The sequence below is a fragment of the Zalophus californianus genome, chromosome X (genome assembly GCF_009762305.2).
Source record: "Zalophus californianus isolate mZalCal1 chromosome X, mZalCal1.pri.v2, whole genome shotgun sequence".
Classification (NCBI taxonomy): Eukaryota; Metazoa; Chordata; class Mammalia; order Carnivora; family Otariidae; genus Zalophus; species Zalophus californianus.
The window spans coordinates 125520749-125541609 of NC_045612.1; the positions used below are offsets into that span (position 1 = coordinate 125520749).

At 38.2% G+C, this 20861-nt stretch overlaps 1 long non-coding RNA gene across 1 annotated transcript in view; it reads right to left on the reverse strand.

The window, feature by feature from the left end:
* Positions 1-20861, reverse strand: part of LOC113930259 — a 39316-nt gene that overhangs the window by 17107 nt on the left and 1348 nt on the right. The window lies entirely within an intron of this gene.

A 20861-nucleotide genomic window follows, 5' to 3' on the forward strand; every position in this document is an offset into this window, starting at 1 on the left:
ATGGGTTCCATATAAAGAAAGAGATGCAATGCTAGAACTTACCTTTCCTTCTTGAATTTTAAGCTGGTACTTGTTATTTATCAAGGCGCTACAGATTGGCTGTGCTGGGTGTGATATTTATTATGGATGGATTGCATTCAAGAGTTATTGATTTTATTATAGAACACCCTGGATGTGGGAACTGGGAATACATTTTGGAATTCAAATATGTCAGATTCCAGTTTGGGGGGGGGGAAGGTGGATGAGGGCAGGAAGAATCAGTGTGAGAAGCTTATGAAGTGGACGTGATAAGGCAGAAGCATTGATGTGCACATTATTCATTTGATGAGCCAGAGGCTTGAAGCAAACAGCTGCGATGGGTACAGTTTGTATCTTCAAGACCAATGCTCATTGTAGCACTGCAGTGATTTGGTTCTTTAACGTAACATGTGGTGAACTATAGGGATGGTGAACGTTGGCTGTCCATTCAGAAAATACCAAAACGTATTTCTAATTTGTGGAAAAAATATAAAATTTCAGCAATGCATTATGACAACACTTAGTCTACTTTTATAGGCAACCCATCTTTGACAGTTGTCAAAACATTGGAGCCCAAATATTATGAGAATGTTTCATTTGAAAAATACTAATTCTGCACTTCTCATATTATGCTGTGTACTTGTTTCCACTCTTGGAGTTCATTGCTTTTTCTTGGAAGTCACTTCAAATCTGCTTATTTTTTTAAATAAGTTTCTGTCTTCCACATTCGTCCCAAAGAGTGGGTGATAATAAAGCATTCTGATTTGATTCCTTAATACATTTCTTGCCATTCCTCACTGAGCCGTGGCATAGCATACTAATTCTTTAAAGCCAATCGAATTCACGGATTCTTTTATTTCAATTTTGAATCAAAAATTGAATTTTATTGATCCAAATATTGCTATCTACCAGATTCATTAAACGGTGAGGTTTCTTGTTGATGCTTAAAGAAAAGTTTTACAACATTGCTGGGAAAGAATTTAGTATTTGAAAGTGTGTTGCAGGGTGCCTGGGTTGTTCAGTTGGTTGAGTGTCCAACTCTTGATTTTAGCTCGGGTCATGATCTTAGGGTTGTTGGATTGGGCCACGTGTTGGGTTCTGCACTGGGCATGGAGCCTGCTTAGGATTCTTTCTCTCTCCCTCTTTATTAAAAAAAAAAAAAAAGTGTGTTGCTTCTACTTCTTCACCATATATTAGTGATTAAAATGCCATCATGTAAACATCACTTGTAAACATTCAAATATCGATGATAAAAAATACATTTTATACAGCATTATATAAATTATAAAGATCTTACATAAACCTTAGATAAATTTTAAAATTAGCATGAGCCTTGGTGGCTCACAAAACCTGAGAGGGGGGACTAGAACTCAAAGCGAGAAAATAGCGCAAACCAGCTGATGAAAATTCTCACTCTGTGCAGAAAAACAAAAGTAGCAATACTCTTCAGCTCATCCTGGTCTCCCGAAACACGGAGACAACAATATTTCCACAGAACCCGAATGTGATGATTGACCTACAGCAGCTTCTGGCAAACACTGCTGCACAGTCCCAGTTTTCTGGCTTCCTCATAACATCTAACAGCAAGGACGCACCTGCAGGCAGCCAGAATCCCAGGTGCTCACAGTTTCATCGGCTGACCTCTTAACCTCTTCATTTTTTTCTTTTTCTTTTTTTTTTAAAGATGGTGCTTCTCCAAACACAAATCAGGTCTGGCATTTGGGGCAAAAATCCAAATATGTAAAACTCCATGTGTCTCCTATGGTTTTGGCTAGGAAGTGTAAAACTAGACAACAGGCAATTTTGCTCCTTCCCCTCCTATTTATCACAGAGGGGAATGAACAGCTGCAGCAGCCACGGAAAGGGAATGTCAGGTGTTTTCAAAGTAACATTTGAAAAGAGAGTTTAAGGAATTACCTTCCCTCCCTGTGCATCTCCAAATGGATGCTGGCTGATATCTGACAATTATAGAACTTTTCCCTGTGACCAATTCCAGTCTGTCACTTCCTCTACTTTCCCCCTCCCTTCTAGTCTCTCCATCTTTTTAGAGAGGCTGTGTATCACCCGCTGACACTCCTGTGTTTGGACCATGCACCTCCAGGTTCACCGAGCATTTACAAGCTACTGGCTGTCTGGGTCATGTTTAATTATGGTGTCTCTCCACATCAGATCCCACCAAGTGATGCTGGTGACAGGGAAGGCAAACCCAGACCAAGGCTGACTGCATGATGTGCAAAGCTTCCGACGATCACCAGTTAAGAATGCAAACATTCCCATTTACTGATGATGTTCATCTGGGACACAGCATTACCATAATCTGGAGTAGCCTGTGTTCCTGTAAGGGGATGCTGATGCACTCCTGATTGCACCCCAAATAGTAGGTCTGACACAAAACTCAGAAAGGTAGCATGTGGTAAAAGAAATTCCAACCATGGGTGGACCCTCACTCCCTAGAGGGAATTCAGAAGTCAGTGCCTCCACTTGTCACAATTCACAGAATTCTGAAGGCACTTACCCACATGGGGAAGTTACCTGGAGGACACTCAGGATACTCATGGCTTTGATTCTTAAGGGTATGATAACAGGCAAATAGAGGCTCCTCTAGAAACACGTGGTTTTTTTTAAAAATGAAATGGTAACTTACTGTTGAGGACAAGTTTATTTTATGATATGCATCTTTCAAATCAATTTAAATGTAAATTTAAATTCCATGTAGTTTATTAGTTGTAAAATATTAACTTACTGAAGAAACATTTATTGAGCATCTACTCTGTGCTGAGAACAAGCTATTCCTAGGGAGACCATGATTTAAAAAAAAAAAAAAAGGCTTCCTTTTTTGTAGCATAAAATTTTTTAAAAGTCACTTTTTTTTTTTTTTTGGTTGTCAAATGATCCTTTATTGAAACATTTTCCTTTGTAGTTAACTAGCTGGGCATGCCACCACACCACTGTTGATGTCATCTATGATGCCATGAGGGTGGCGGCCATCTACATTGCAGCCCACAGACTGGGCAGTCCCCAGGATTTCTTTAATGGTTCCAGAGAGTTCTCTGGCTAAAGATTGGTGTCGCATCTGTTGGGCAATATTGACAATCTCATCAAAAGTGATATTTCCACTGTGCTTAATGTTTTTCTGCTTCTTTCCGTCTCTTGGTAGTTCCTCGAGGGCTTTGATAATCAGGGCAGAGGCAGAAGGTACCACTTTAATCTGGGCCTGTCTGTTCTGAATGGTCAGTTTCACCGTAATCCTTAGACCCTTCCAATCACCAGTTGCCTTGGCGATGTCATCACCAACCTTTTTTTGGAGACAGACCCAGCGGGCCGATCTTTGGGGCCAGAGCAGACGTAGCACCGACTTCGCCACCGGTGTACCTCAGGTACACGACTTTGATCTCGTTGGGGTCGAACTTAGGCGGCATGGCGGAGGTGGCTGGTGTCAGATGAACCCGGATTCGGGACGACCGAAGAAAGTTGCACCTTTGCCTCCCCGAGCCGAAAGCCAAAAGTTAAAAGTAACTTTTTATATGAAGGTGCAAATTTACAGAAATTCTGCAAGACTACTCCAGGCAGCATACATTATTATCCAGATTTATCTATTGTTGTTTACCCCATTTGTTTTATTTTTTGCTCTGCTGATAGATAGCAAGTATAGATAAATAAACATATACAGAGATGATTGATGTAGGGATAGATACATAGGTAAATAGCACATATAGAAAGATAAATGCATAGGGAGATGATAGGTAGATAGACAGCAGGTATAAATAAACAAAAATAGATAGATGGTAGATGTAGGGATAGGTGGATAGATATTATGGATGGGTGAATAAATGGATGGACAGATGAATAGATAGATGATTGATAAATAGATATAGATAGATGATAGACAATTCTGACCCATTTAAAAGTAAGTATGCTGGCCCTTTGCCCCTTTGTGTTTCGATGTCTGTTTCCTAATAAAAAGACGATTCCCTCTGTAACCACAGAATAGTTTTCAACTTCAGTGTATTTCACAATTAGTATCTATTGTACCATCTGAATTCCAGTTTTTTATTCAATTAAATAATGCCTTTTCCACATTTTCCCCTCCAGTGCAGGATCCAGCCTAGGGCCATGGATCACTTTAATCATCATGTCAGCCTGGCCCCTTTAATCTGGAAAAGTATCTCAACTTTGCTTGGGCTTTGGTAACACTGACATTTCAATGACCGTGCAACCCTTTGTAATAAACTGTCATTGTGAGTTCTGCTGCTCTCCCGTGTTTCAGCCCTCATCGTGCATGCCTAGCTGGAATATTTCCTAAGTGATGTGTCTTTTTCAGGGTATAGTGAAAGCCCCGCAATGTATGGATATGTGTCCACCTGTGCCTAGTGATGCTAATATCGATGACCTGGCCAGGTATTGTCCAATTTCTCCATGATAGTCTCTGTATTTTCACCTAACCACAAATAATTAATATGTGTGGAAACACTTTCAGACCATCCAAATAGCATGCTTCTCATGGAATCCCCTCCTCCATGGATGGGACATTCATCGGGGATTCCTGCTTAAAGGGATCTTTGCATGGATGACAGCAAAATACTGTTTTTCCTATGCTGACCCTCCTTCTGCAATGCATCCCACATTTCACTGGAAACAAGATCTCTCCTTTCTTCCACATTTACTTATGTCTTTATTATTGGTAAGGACTCATGGATTCCTGATGATTTTTAATTCTCTACTGAGATATCTTTTTCCATAGTGATAAACAGGGATAGGTGTATTTGGGGTGTTTATTTTGTTGTTGTATTACACCATACCATATATGTGATTTTTTTTTAAATAATATATCCTGAAAGCCACTTCATATCAGATCATGAAGATCATTTGACAGCTACATAGTACCCCATTTGTGTGCGCCATGATTAGTTCAACCACCTGCCCCCATTTGGGCATTTACGGACCTTCTGGTATTTACTGTGTGATCAGTAGTACCGTGCAAACAACCTCGTACATTTGCATTCCGTATCAGTGGAGGTGTATCCCTCCAGAGGGTAAATTTCTAGAAGTGGGGATGATTGAGATGTGTGACAAAGGCATGTATTGTCCCGTTACATTTTGTCACTTCCCTTCGGGAGCTGTACATTTGCAGCCCCACGGGCAATGTTTCCCACCAGCCTGGCCACTAGATCCTATTGTCACGGTCTTAACATTTCCCAGTGAAAGAGGAAAGGTATCCCCATGCTGTGTTAGCCTGCATTTCTCCTTGAGAGTAAAGTTCAACATCTTTTCACAAAGACTCATTAAAAGAAAAAATCTTTTCTGTGTGCATTGTCATTTTATACCTTTGCCTAATTTTTTAAGAACCTGTGCCTTTTCTCATTTTTATAAACCTTTGGGTATTAGGGATAGTAGCCTCCAATATATTGCAAATATTTTCTCCTCATTTATCTTTGTTTTTAATTTTGTTTATGAAATTTTATACCATGTGCAGTTTTCTTTTTTAATGTAGGCAAATGGATCCATCTTTTCTTTTATAAATTTTGGTTTTATTACATCTAGGTATGACTCTTAGAAAGCCATTTCCCTACACCCAAGCCATAGAATAATTTTTCCAGTTTTTATCTGACTACTTTCTAGTTCTGGTTCTTTTGCCTTTTCTCTGGTCCACTGCAGATCCATTCCTGAGTATGGTGTGAGGAGTGGATCTAATTTTATTGTCCCTTAAATGGCTGTGTACCTCTGTCATCGTGCCCTTTATTAAAACATCCATTATCCCTTGGGGCTCCTGGGTGGCTTAGTCGGTTAAGTGACTGACTCTTGATTTTTGGCTTAGGTCATGATCTCGGGGTCGTGGGATTGAGCCCCACAACAGGCTCCTCACTGGGTGTGGATCCTGCTTAGGTCTTCTGCTGCTCCCCCATTATTTGCATGTGCTCTCTCTCTCTCTCAAAAAAAAAAAATCTGTTATCCCCAAATGATTTGAGATCTAACTTTATCCTACCCTAGATTTCTCTCTTCTTGGGTCTATTTCCTATTTCTCTTCTTTCTATTCTCTATTTCATTACTTTTCTTTTTTCTTCCTTGAATCAGTTCAACATAGTCTTTGTCATAAAGACTTTGCTGTGTATTTGGTATATTTGCTATGTATTTAAAATATACAGTGTGACTAGAGTCCTCTCTTAGACCTTCCTTCTCAGTATAAAACATGCTTTTTTGATGAAAACAGTCAGAAATTGGTGGGACCTCTTCAGTCCTATACCGTTGTTGACCTTGGGTTCTTTTTTTAAATCTTTCAGAGATGTCAGCCTATCCAAACAGTCTTCAATCCACCGATAATCTGAGCGCATTTTTTTTTTTTTTTGTACACTGACAGGAAAACTACAGACACACATGTCCTCTATTTGCATTGCAGAAATGAACAGGGCTATCTTGATTTTTCATTACTGGTGACACAACCTGTTAAATTATCTCCTCTGTAATTGAACATAATGAACATTAGGGTTTTAGATTGAAATGCTTCAGTATTGTCTTTTATAAACAAATGAAGACCCGATGGATAATTATAAGGCTTCCAGATATTGTATCTCACTCTCAAACAAAGGTAATTTAGTGTTCAATTAATCTCAGGAGGTGGGACAAGCTGTCTCACATAATCTCCTGTTACCGATTTATATGTATTGTTGTATCAAGTAATAGCCTGATCTGAACTGTAATAAAGAAGGGCATTTTCAGCCAAACATCATCTCCAAGTAGCCCATATGTTTAGTCCAGATACTTCAAAAGAATTTTTAAATCTGTAAGAGATTTTTAGAATATGTTTCTCACTATAAAATATGGTCTCTTAAAAGCTCTCATCAGTTTATTACCATAGCTATAATTGATTATGAATTGTTAGTAAATCATTTTAAAAATTCCCTTGCAATTAGGATGTTTTAGTTCTTATTTTTAATTGTTCCAACCAATGCCTCATAAAAGCTTTCTAATAAATTTTCTGTTGACAATGATTGGGAATGCATAAATACAGTAAAATCCTGACTCATGGAATGTTATGATCAAATCCCACAAAATATTTTCTTTATATTTTATGGCTCAAAAAAATCAGACTGTAAAATAAAATCATATTTTGTCCCATTTCCTAGCCTTCTCAAGTTAAAACTGAATTTTATTCTGAAAATATCACAAGTGGATATAAATCATTAATAAATTGTCAGTACCTATGGAATTGCCATAACATATCTTCATTTTATAAATATACCTTAATTTGTTTTTTTTTAAATGATACTAAGTGTATTTGATCTAGACACATCATTTCAAAATGTAGTTGTGACATGTAGTCTAATCAGGAAACATACATTTATAAAAACAAGTTAATCTTCTTAAGCTTATGTTTCATAAAATTGGAAAATCATTTAGATGGTATCACAAGTCAGTAAGAATATAAAGGAGAACACATTTTAATTATGTATCTTTTCAGATAAAATATGAGTAAAATTCCTACTTTAACTCTGGCTAATGATGCAATTAGATCATAAATATCCTAAGTCAACAGATTTAAAGATAGATCAAATACAAGTATCCTATGGTACGAGCCTAATTATAGACAATTTAGCTCTCTATTTTTAGTTGTACCATATCCTGTACCCGTTCCATCTTTTTCAACTAATTTATTCTTTCCTCTGGCCCGCCATATAGAAAATTCTGGGATTGGAATTGAGCAATAGGCTTCTGGTTCTGAATCAGATTCAGATTACTGATGACTGCCAGTTGTCAGTGCCTCTGGTTTTCTCACCTATAAAGTAAGACGTGGGTTGGTCAACATTCAAAATGGCAAATTGGATTTGTCATCAGTTAGAAAGAGCCATATGATAGTCTTTGATGAGAAGAAATGAGGCTTCTCTAGAAACAATATTGATCATTAAGTCTACACAGAATCTGAAAAGATGATCTGGAGACTTGTGTCCCAAATACCTGCTCCAGATATCTCTCAAATGTCAAACTCTGTGTGTAGAAATGAAATTGACTATGGCTGTGTGGTCTGTGTCTCATGTCCCTATTCTGTTCCACTGATCTATTTGTCTTGATACCAGTATTACGCTGTCTTGATCGCTATAGTATGAATGTGTCTTGAATACAGGTTGTATGAGACCTCCAAATTTGGGTTTGTTTTTTTTTTTTTTTCCTTTTCCTTTTTCCTTTTCCCCTTTGGCTATTCTACATATGAATTTTAGAATAAGTTTATCGATTTTAACAAAAAAGCCTGCTGAGATTTTGACTGGGACTGTGTTGAATCTGGAGATTGATTTGGGTAGAAGTGACATGTTGAAACCTACATAGTTCTCCAACGATAAACAAAATATACCACTCCATTTATTTTGATCTTCAAATTCTCTGAGCAGTGGCTTGTAATTTTCAGTGTACTGGTCTTGCACATCCAATGTCAAAGTTATCCCAAAGTATTTCATACATTTAATGTTCCAGTTATTGATGTTGCTTTCTCAATTTCAATTTTTGGATGTTCATTGCAGGTATATAGAAATATAATTTGTTTTTGTAGATTGATCTTTTATCTTGCAACTCTGCTAAATACACTTTGTAGTTCTGGTAGTTATTTTGTATATTACATTGGATTTTCTACATGGATGATCATGCCATATTCAAATACAGTTTTAATCCTCCTTTTACAGTCTGGAGGGTTTTTTTCCCCCCCTCATTGAACTGGTGTGAATTTCTAGCACAGTGGTGAAAATCAGTTGTGCAAGCAGGCATGTTTGATTTGTTCTGATTTTAGGTGGAAGAATGCATTATGAAGAATGCTATTAGTTGTAGGATTTATGTAGGTGCCTTTTATCAAATGGATAATTTCTTCTGTTTTAATTTCTTTTTTTTTATTTTATTATGGTATGTTAGTCACCATACAACACATCATTAGTTTTTGATGTAGTGATCCATGATTCATTGTTTTCGTATAACACCCAGTGCTCCATGCGGTACGTGCCCTCCTTAATACCCATCACCGGGCTAACCCATCCACGCACCCCTCTCCCCTCTAGAGCCCTCAGATTGTTTCTCAGAGTCCATCGTCTCTCATGGTTCATTTTTCTCTCCGATTTCCACCCCCCCTTCATTTTCCCCTTCCTTCTCCTAATGTCCTCCATGTTATTCCTTATGTTCCACAAATAAGTGAAATCATATGATAATTGACTTTTTCTGCTTGACTTATTTCACTTAGCATCATCTCCTCCAGTCCCATCCATGTGGATGTAAAGTTGGGTATTCTTCCTTTCTGATGGCTGAGTCGTATTCCATTGTATATATGGACCACATCTTTATCCATTCGTCTGTTGAAGGGCATCTTGGCTCTTTCCACAGTTTGGCTATTGCGGACATTGCTGCCATGAACATTGGGGTGCATATGGCCCTTCTTTTCACTACATCTGTGTCTTTGGGGTAAATACCCAGGAGTGCAATTGCTGGGTCATAATATTGACCCATTGAATTTCATTGAATTTCACATTGAATTTCAACAAACTGTTTTCTGCAAATATTGAGATAATCGAGGTGGTTTTTCTTTTTTAATCAGTTAGAGGACATTGAGTTTGGATGTTAAAACAATCTTATATATTTGGAATGACCCCCCTTGATGTATTACCCTTTTTATGCAGTTTTGATACCCTTTGCTAACATGCATTTAGAATGCTTGACTGTTAGAAATATTCATCCATAGTTTTTGTTTGTTGTGCTCTTTCTCCAGTTTTATGCAACAGAATACCCACCTCCCCCCACCAGCATATGTATGCTGTTGTTGCCATGCATTTTAGTTTTATATGTATAATAAATTTCACAAAACATCCCTTTCATTTTTGTTTATACCATCAATTATATTTAAAGATATTTAAATAATAAAAAAATCTTATAGGTTTATGAAGGAGCTTCTGCTTTTCACTCTTGTGTTCATCCAGATATCCTTCCAATACTATTTTCCTTCTGGCTGAAGGTATTCTTTGGACATTTTTTTTTTTTTAAGTAGTCTCCATATGGAGCCCAACATGGAGCTTGAACTCATGACCCTGAGACTGAGAGCTGAGCTGAGAACAAGAGTGGACCACTTAACTGACGGAGCCACCCAGGCCCCCCTGGACATTTATTATGGTGCAGATGTGCTGGTCATGAATTCTTTGGGGTTTTATATGTCAGAAAATGTCCTTTCTTTACCTATGTCTATTTTAAAGGTGTTTTTGCTGGGTATAGAAATCTAGGTGACTTTTCTTTAGTACCTTAAATGTGTTTCTTCACCATCTTTCTTAAATTGTTACTGACATTCTTGTCAGAATGTTATGCAAAGCTTTTTTCATCTAGATACTTGTTAGGATTTTATCTTTATCACAGGTTGTGAGCAATTTGATGACGATGTGTGTTGGTAAATTTTTTCTTATATTTCTCGCACTTGGAGTTTGTTGAGATTCTTGGATCTACAGGCTTACAGTTCTTCTTAAATTTTGGGAACTTCTGGCCTCTTTTTTCTCCTTTGAGTATTCTAAACACCCACACATTAGGATACTTGATGTTTTATTACAGTTCACTTATTTTCATTTTTCATTCTTTCTCTCTATATTTAATTTTTGGGTAATTTCTGTTGCCATGCTTCAGATACTCTAATATTTCAATGTCGAATGTTGTGAATTTTACCACTTTGGGGTTGGGTATTTTTATTCCTGTAAAAATTCATAGGCTTTTTTGGGGCACCTGGCTGGCTCAGTTGGTTGGGCCTCTGCCTTCCACTCGGGTCATGATCTCGGGGTTCCAGGATCAAGCCCCACATCAGGCTCCCTGCTCAGTGGGAAGTCTGCTTCTACTTCTCCCTCTGCCCCTCCCTCCTGTTCATGCTCTCTCACTCTGTTTCTCTCTCAAATAAATAAATAAAATATTTTTAAAAATTCAAAGGCTTTCTTTTGGGATTTAGTAAAGTTATTTGGAAGGAAATTTATCTCTTCTCGTCTTGTTTCTAAGGTTTGGTAGCAAGACCTGAGCAGTATTCAAGCTGTGGAGAATGATTTCCCCCCTTACTGAGGCGGAAAATTCCTCATTACTTTATGCAATGTCTTAAGTACTATGAGATTTGTTTTTCTTTCTGGAGGCTGGAATCAGACACTGTTTACAGTCCTCTGTGAACACTGAGCAGTGTTCTAATTCTTTGGATGGTTGTATCCTATCCTTAGATACTATGTATGCACTGTATTGGTTACATAAATGCATTGATTAGTAGTTTGCTAATTACTCAAGGAGGGTACTCTACAGTTCTTTTGGGTTCTCTATGCAGTTTTCCTCTCTGCAAACTCTGTCCTGAGAATTCTAACTGCTTTGTTCTCTCCACTTTCAGGTCCATCACCTCAAACCAGGAGTCTTCCTGGTTCTGCTTGGGTTCCCCTTCCTGCACCACTACCTGGTATCTCTCTCAGAGCAGCAGCTGTTTAATGATAGTACTCACATCATTTGTTAACCATCTTTCTGGAGTAACTGTCGTTCACTGACTGATATCCAAGATCTTGAAAACCCTTGCTTTACATATATTTTTTTCTCTTCTTTTGTCAAGATGACTTCCTGTTAGTTACTCCTTCTCAACCAGAGGTAGAAGTCTTAAGTCAACTTTCTACATCCAAAGTTACATAATTTCTTGTTATGAAGAAATCTGTAATATTTGATCTAGCTCTGAGAAATATTGAGAGCACTTTTTACACCAATAATTTTGTTGCCTGGCTACTTTCCCAAATTCCAAGTTGTATCTGCTATTGTCTTCAGCCCAAGTGAAACAAGTTTGCACTGGCTTTTCTATAATGGAGAAGCAATGTAGATCATTGTTTTAAAAGGCTAGATTTTAAAGCCTGAATCTATCGGTTTCCATCATAGCTGCAAAATTCACCTGTGTTCCATTGGGGAAGTTACCAAAACTTTCCCTGCCTCCATTATCTTATGCATAATGTCTCCATTATGTTATGCATAATGTAAGGATAACAGTAGTGCTGCCTTATGGGACTGTGGTAAGGACTAAATGAGCTAGTATTTGTAAGACACTTGGAACAGTGGTTGGCACAGAAGCACCATATGTGGTTGTTAAAAGAAAAACTAAATGGGAACTCCAAAAAGGAATTATAAATGTTGCAGTGAAATAATGGGAAAGTACTATCTGTGATTTCAGGAACCATTATGTAGACAAATAGCTCTCTCATTCCAGTTGTAATGGTTTTATCAATAAATTATGCTTAAATCTTTTATAGCACTATATCACATCAGTATTTTTTTAAATGGGTCATCCTGACAAGATTGAAATTAAATCATTAATCTTATTTTTAATTCAGAATTCTAATGTTACTTGCTACTAAATACATAGAGTAATTATCAGCCCTCCAGCTACTAACAAAAGAAAAGGCTTTTTTTTTCTTTTGTTTTTTAGAGGAAATGGATAAACATGTGCTTAAAAGGGAAATGTTAAATGGTGTGATGGAAGAATTAGGTTAGTGCCCAGAAACTCAAGGTTGAGTGGATTCAGGAGAGCATCTTAGGATTCTCTCTTTGAAATTGGATCTATGGCACACTGTTTTTCCCAGGAAGGTTAGATGGAGTGACCAGGGTTCCCAACTGTGATGGTACAATCCAAATGTGGGAAGAGGTAGGGGTCGTATTTTGATCACCCAGTCACTTTTTGTCTTGAACCCCTTTGCATATGAAGTTTTAACCTCCCACCTCTTTCACTTTATAATTCTCATTCAGTGGTTATAATATAACATTATCCTAATTCAGAATGCTTTTGAATTTAGGGGAGACATTGGTTTTAGCGCCTTCTATCAGTTGATCAGAACTGGATGCATGAGTTAGGAAAGCATAGTCCTACAGTAGGACAGGTATTTGGACATTTCATGTTTGCTTTGTGCAAGGTCACTTGACTTGGAGCCAGGAAGTCTGGCTCAAGATCCTGGTCATTAAATGCTACATGAACTAAGGGAGGTGCCTTTGGAAGTTGGCTTTACTGAAGTGCATATTCCAGAAATCCCTTTCCTATGTGTTTCCCTTATCCTGTATGAATCTCTAGAAAAGAGATTCTTGAGGGATGAGGAGGGTAGGAGGGAAGGAGCCACCATTTTGCAGGTCACCAATGTAGCTTCTGATTTACTGACTCACCTTGTTGGTGTGAAGCAGTTCTGTGTGCCTCGCATTCCCCGGCTCCTCCTTCTGTTTCTCTAGGGCACAGGCTCGGCATGCGTGTGCACCTCCACCATGAAGAGCCCACGAAGAGCTCCACCATGGAGAGCCGCCATGAAGATTCAACAGGCTGCTGTTGCCACAAGGTGAGAGGCACCAATAATGCACACAAGTTTCCATCCATCTTCCCTCATGCTTGTGAGCTCCAGCCCTCCAGGATCTCTTCCCCTAACATCCCTTGTCCCTTCGGGACCACCTACTCTGTGCATTCCCAGCCTTAGCATCGGGCACAAGGATGACAGCCTGAGGAAGCGTGTTCAGACCACTCCACAACTGTGGGAAGTCAAATCCCTGCCACAAATACAAACACATCCTCTAAGGCATTGTGTTTCCATGATAGCACCTGGGGTGGTTTGCACGAATTGGGGAAAAGGTAGGTGCACAGCAAATCCATAAATACACGTGAGGCTGGGACACTGAGAATAAATACCTTCCTTGCGATGCGTTGCAACTTGGGCCTTCTCTGAATCACAGGTATCAAATAAACATGTTTACCAGAGTGTATTTTTTTTCCTCCACAATTTGTGGAGAGAAATGATCACCAGTGAGGTATCAGCTGGGATGCTTTAGTTGAATAATTAACATAAGGAGAAACACTTTTAAGTATCTGAGGAATGAGTTTTTTTGTTTTTGTTTTTGTTTTTTTCATCCTAGGTCATATCCTTTAGATATGAAACAATGATGATTTTCTTCCTGTTCTTTTAAGAGTAGACATTTATAAAACTAATGCAGTAATGAATTATGGATTCTTTAAGAGATAGAAATTAGTGCAAACAAATCCCTTTAAATATATCTCTTTCTGAATTCCTTAAAAGAAATTAAAAATAAATAGGGGTGCACCAGTCTACCAGTCTTTTGATCAGGAAGTAGCCAAGAGTAGAATGTACCCCAATCCTCTTACTGGTGTCCACATTTCCAACACAGAGAGCCACCTGGCTGGGAGTCAGAAAGGCAAATGCCTTGCTTTGTTGTTGCAGCCCTGTGACCAAATTCCTCACCCATCCCTGACTCACTACCCATGCATCTTCACACCAAAGACAGATGAAGGGTTTAATATGCAGGACAGTTACTTCATGAGCACCATCTCTACTAGTACATGTGTAGAAATGGGATCCCCAAATCATCAGTGTTTCAGGGAACCGTTTCCCTTGGAGGGGTGGTTCTCAAATCGTAACGGATATATATGAGTCTCCCCGGAAACTTGTTTGGATGAAGATTATGTCATAGGCATGGGATCGGTCCTGAAATTCTGCATCTCCTACAAGCTCCCAGGCAATGAGAATACTACTGGTCCAAGAATGACACTTCCCATAACAAGGTCTTTAAAGACCATAAATTAAAGGCCTTAAAGAATGAAAGATTCATAAATTCCTCAGATGCATTTCTTTTTTTTAAGTGAAGGGCATGGTGACTCAGTTATAAAGACCTTCGTGTCTTCAGGATGGTATGTATCTGCTAATGTGAGGTGTCACTGCCTTTATGAATGTTTTTTAATTTTTCTCACCAACTTCGCAATAAAGGATTCATGATGAATAGCCTGGATGTTTTTTACTTCTTCCAAATATTGACTTAAATGTGCATTGCAAGGTTTTATTTGTAATTGATGGTAGAATGTGTACCTGTATTCTCCAATTAAGGAGCCAATTTATCTACCCATCACATGCAGAATATTCAAGATGAGGTCTTAAAAAGAATGGTCACAAAACATGTTTGATTTTGAAACCCACTTTAGTTACATCCTGACACCCCAGAGTGAAACGGAAATTTAGCAATAATCTTATTAATTCAAAGCCCATACCACATGAAGCCCTGAATTATGTGGTAAGGTTATTTTGACATGAAACAAGTTAACAGCCGAAGCATTAAAAGAACCCAACAGATTGGCCATGGAGAAGCAAAGGGGAAGAAAAGTAATGTGTTTACAAAAGACAGGAGACAAAACAAATTAAAAAACAATGCTGACATTTAGAAACGAGAATAGATTAAGAATAAAAAATGTATCAAGTCCAGGCTGCTTCTATAATCTGTTGATTTACATCAAAAAATGAAACCCTCATGAATTCCCCAAATTGTTTTGTATACATGGATGCTCACTAGTTTTTTCTTTGAAAATATAATAATGCTTATTATGTGAGCCTCGTGTTCTCTCTCATACTTTGTAAGCGGCTGGTAGTAGGCATGACATGGATAAAAATGATATTTCTTTAAAAAAATGGGGACAGTATTCAAATCTGTGAAATGATCATTGAATTGATGATGTTATTAATTCTCCTTGATTTTTCATTAACAATCAGGAAAAACAAATCATCTATGATGTAGAAATATGTATATATATTTTTTCTTTTTTAAGGACAAACTAAAAAGAGACTCTAGCATGGCATCCATTTTTGGGACGTGGGTGAGTCTAAGATTTGAGAAATGTTGATGTGGTCTTAGTTTTCGCTTTCCTGGGATGACCCCACCCAAACCACGGATGATGTGTTTGAGCTTTCAGACAATAATACAGTACAGCTTAATAGCCAAGGTCCCTTCTGCTATGGTTTCTACTCAGTAAGTCTGGGATGCAGCCTGAGACTTCACTTTTTTTTTTTCTTAACAAGTTTCCAGGATGTGTCATGGTGCCCTTCTAGACCATAGTTTGAGAACTGTTATTTTACATCATAATCTCTCCAGCTCTTTTCTTCCAATTTCCTATCCTTTTTTTTCTGTATATGCAGGAATTAATTACCAGCGAGAAGGTCTCCATTTTCCTGTTCTTGCTTCTGTACAATACAAATTATCAATACATATGTGCATTGCAGGAAAAAGGAGAAAATGACTTTAGTATTAAGAGAAGCCTTCCCTTGCTTTGGAAATACATAAATCTCTAGCGGAGCCTGTCTGTCAAAGAAAGAGCATGTAGAAAAAGTTTCAGAGGTTTTGTCACCATTTAAGAAAAAAATACTTAAGGTTTGGTTACATGTTTAAGTGGATCGATCGATGGTGCCTCTTCTAACCTACCATTTTTCGTATTAAAACTTTGCATGTTTAACAAAGAGATCTGGTGTGACTGAAGGCCCGATCAAGGACAATAAACTTCTACGCCTGTTGGCCTCAGAGTATCCTAATCTGGGCTTAAACCCAAGAAATTGCCCACCCCCCACCGGCGGATCACTGGTGAGGACAAGCCCAATGCCATTTATCTAGAGATGTGGAAATGGCCAGTCCTTATCAAGACCGATTTGCTAGAGTTTTACTTTTTTACAGAAATGGGATGTTTCCCAAATGGGAACAGAAAGAGTTCCTCAGAGAAGGAAACTCTACCGGTTTCCTGTTGCTCCCATAGCCAATCACCATGAAACTACTTGGATTGAAACAACACAAATTATATTATCTTATGTTTCTGGAGGTCAAGAATCTTCTGTGGGTCTCCCTGGGCCAAAATCAAGATGTTGGCAGGATTGAATAATCCCATGGATTCAAGCTTGTACCTTTCCCAACAGATTCTACTAGGCTATGGCGGGCTTTGGAAAATGGTCTGTGGATTTGTTTGTGCCACATTATCTCATCAGTTCATTTTTTGTGTGCCTTTCCACCTCGTAAATGGTGCTCCATAAATCCGTTAAAGAACAAATCGGCAAAGTTGGAGGCTGCTTCCAGATGATTGGGTGGCTCAGTCGGTTAAGCATCTGCCTTCAGCTCAGGTCATGATCCCAGGGTCCTGGGGTCGAGTCCCACATCGGGCTCCCTGCTCAGTGGGGAGTCTGCTTCTCTTTCTCCCTCTGGTGTTCCCCCTGCTTATTCTCTCTCAAATAAATAAATAAAATCTTTAAAAATAATTAGAGGCTGCTTCTCACTTTCTTGGACTTTTTCTGGTTTGGATGATGCTGAGAAGCAACAGCAGAAAATTCTCTTCACTCATTTTAAATCCTTTTTCTTTTTTTTTTAAGTCGTCACCATGATTACCAGAGAAAATATAATACAGATCCACAAATAGTAAGCAATTAAAACTTCACTTATTTGACGTTACTGAGCTAAAACCACTGTTAACATTTTCACATATAACCTTCCAGTTACCCCTGGGTAAACACACTCTTGGGTGTATATGCATTTTTAATCACAGTTGGGCAACACTGTAGAACTCTGCTTTTAACTGTTTTCTTCACTTCTAAGATATTCTGAGCTTCCTTCTTGTTAGTTTAGATCTATATCACTATTAGAATAGGTTCAGGGGGCGCCTAGGTGGCTCAGTCGGTTAAACATCTGCCTTCGGCTCAGGTCATGATCCCGGGATCCTGGGATCGAGTCCCACGTGGGGCACCTTGCTGAGCAGAGAGCCTGCTTCTCCCTCACCCTCTGCTGCTCCCCCTGCTTATGCTCTCGCTCTCTCAAATAAAATTAAAAAAAAAAAAAAAAGAATGGGTTCAGATTTTCCTGTTGTATGTGTGTACAAGTATATATACGGAATAAGTATGCCCTTTTCCTTGACTCTCAAGGAGTTTTTTTTTTTATTATGTTATGTTAATCGCCATACATTACATCATTAGTTTTTGATGTAGTGCTCCATGATTCATTGTTTGCGTGTAACACCCAGTGCTCCACGCAGAACGTGCCCTCCTTAATACCCGTCACCAGGCTAACCCATCCCCCCACCTGCCTCCCCTCTAGAACCCTCAGTTTGTTTCTCAGAGTCCATAGTCTCTCGTGGTTCATCTCCCGCTCAGATTCCTTCCCCTTCATTTTTCCCTTCCTACTATCTTTTTTTTTTTTAACATATACTGTATTATTTGTTTCAGAGGTACAGGTCTGTGATTCAACAGTCTTACACAATTCACAGCGCTCACCGTAGCACATACCCTCTCCAATGTCTATCACCCAGCCACCCCATCCCTCCCACCCCCCACCACTCCAGCAACGCTCAGTTTGTTTCCTGAGATTAAGAATTCCTCATATCAGCAATATCGTATGATACATGTCTTTCTCTGATTGACTTATTTCGCTCAGCTTAATACCCTCCAGTTCTATCCACGTCGTTGCAAATGACAAGATTCCATTCCTTTTGATGGCTGCATAATATTCCAGATGTTCCATAATATTCCACATCTTCTTTATCCATTCATCTGTCGATGGACATCTTGGCTCTTTCCACAGTTTGGCTATTGTGGACATTGCTGCTATAAACATCGGGGTGCAGGTACCCCTTCGGATCCCTACATTGGTATCTTTGGGGTAAATACCCAGTAGTGCAATTACTGGGTCCTATGGTAACTCTATTTTCAACTTTTTGAGGAAACTTCTGTTTTCCAGAGTTACTGCAACTAGTTTGCATTCCCACCAACAGTGTAGGAGGGTTCCCCTTTCTCCACATCCCCGCCAACATCTGTCGTTTCCTGACTTGTTAATTTTAGCCATTCTGACGGGTGTGAGGTGGTATCTCATGGAGGTTTGGATTTGGGTTTCCCTGATGCCGAGTGATGTTGAGCACTTTTTCATGTGTCTGTTGGCCGTTTGGATGTCTTCTTTGGAAGAATGTCTGTTCATGTCTTCTGCCCATTTCTTGATTGGATCATTTGTTCTTTGGGTGTTGAGTTTGGTAAGTTCTTTATAGATTTTGGATACTAGCCCTTTATCTGCTTTGTCATTTGCAAATATCTTCTCCCATTCTGTCTGTTGTCTTTTGGTTTTGTAGACTGTTTCCTTTGCTGTGCAAAAGCTTTTTATCTTGATGAAATCCCAATAGTTCACTTTTGCCCTGGCTTCCCTTGCCTTTGGCAATGTTTCTAGGAAGAAGCTGCTGTGGCTAAGGTCAAAATGGTTGCTGCCTGTGTTCTCCTTTAAGATTTTGATGGACTCCTGTCTCACATTTAGGTCTTTCAAACATTTTGAGTCTATTTTTGGGTGTGGTGTAAGGAAATGGTCCAGTTTCATTCTTCTGCATGTGGCTGTCCAATTTTCCATTCTCAAGGAGTTTTTGACATATGATTTTAACTTTATAAAATATCTTCATATCTGGAAAAAAACGGTCTCCTTTATATTTCAAAACTTACTTGAAAGATCTACAAACTTTATTTGTCCAAAAGAACTTTCAAGTGTTTCTTCAAGTTAAAACTTTGATATTTTGAATGAATTTGCATTAACCGGGTTGCAGTGGAATTTATCTTTATGATTTAAGTCTTTCTAGACCAGCATGAGCTGTGTCTCCCTAGGTACTCAGTGCTTTCTATTAAATCACATCTATTTTGTCTTAATGTCCTTCCACTGAGATTAAGAAATCCATCTTTCTTCATATAGGTCCAGAGACTTTCTCATTACTATTATTCCTACTTGGATGTGTGTAGCTATTGTGCAAACAACACTGTAATGTTATATTTCCTGACTGGTTATGGTTTGAACCTAAAAACCATATTGACTTTCTGGTTTTTTTTTTTGAAAATATTTTATTTATTTATTTGAGATAGAGAAGAAGAGCAGGGGGCAGAGGGAGAAGCAGGCTCCCTGCTGAGCAGGGAGCCCCACAGGGAACTCAATCCCAGGACCCTGCGATCATGACCTGAGTCAAAGGCAGATGCTTAACGAAGTCAAGAGTAACAATTTAAAAAACAAAAACAAAATAATTACTGTTTTGTCCCTGGGCTTCACAATGAACTTACATAATTTAGGATATTATTTGTTTTAAGTTGACTCTTGTGGTCAGCTATCAGACCATCTTCAGAAATCAACAATTTTGCCTCCTGCTATCAAATGTGTCCCATTATCTTTCTGATGGAAAATTATAAACAAAACTGGAGTGAGAATTCTTGTCATCTCCTTGATTGCGGTTAAAGGAAAATATCTAGGGCTCACCTTTAGTATGACTATCGTTTTGATATAACTTTTTTTATCATGCTAGGAATTGTCTTTCTCTTGCTATTTTAGTAACCAGTTTTATTAGGTATGGATGCTGCATTTTATCAAAGTCATTAATGCTATCTAATTTATGAAGAAAACTGCTTATTCTTTCTGCTCTGTCTGCTAATATAGTGAGTTCTATCCTTGGATATCACCATGTTACCTGCCTTGTATTCCTGAAAGGATCCTTATTAGGTAATGACATACTGTTCTCTTATTGTCCTAACTGCTTTCTCTGTTCTTGGAAAGTTGTAAATACACAGGAATCCTGTGCTTCATCAGAACTTAAAACAGCTCATTACATTTATGGCATAGTCCTTTGGCAACTTTCTCAAGGTCTTTTGGAACCATTGGTCTAAGAATTTTCCCTCTTCTGGAGCCAGTTTTGATCATTTACGTTTTTGCAAAAATAATACTCCGGTTCATCCTCATTTTCAAATTATGTATATATATTATAACATATATATCAAGTTATATATAAAATATACTACATGTTATATATATAACATGTTTCATATGATATGAACAATGAAAAATAGGATTTTCTTTGTATTCTATATATAAATATATATCTTTCATAAGTATTAATTTCTTCACATAGCTTACAATTTTTCACTCATTTTGGATATCTGTAGGTTTTTTAAATGCCTTTCATACTTATATACTTGACATATTTTCTTGTTTGTTCCATAGAAAATCCTATTTAGCATGATTTTATAAAAATACGCTCTTCTCTAATC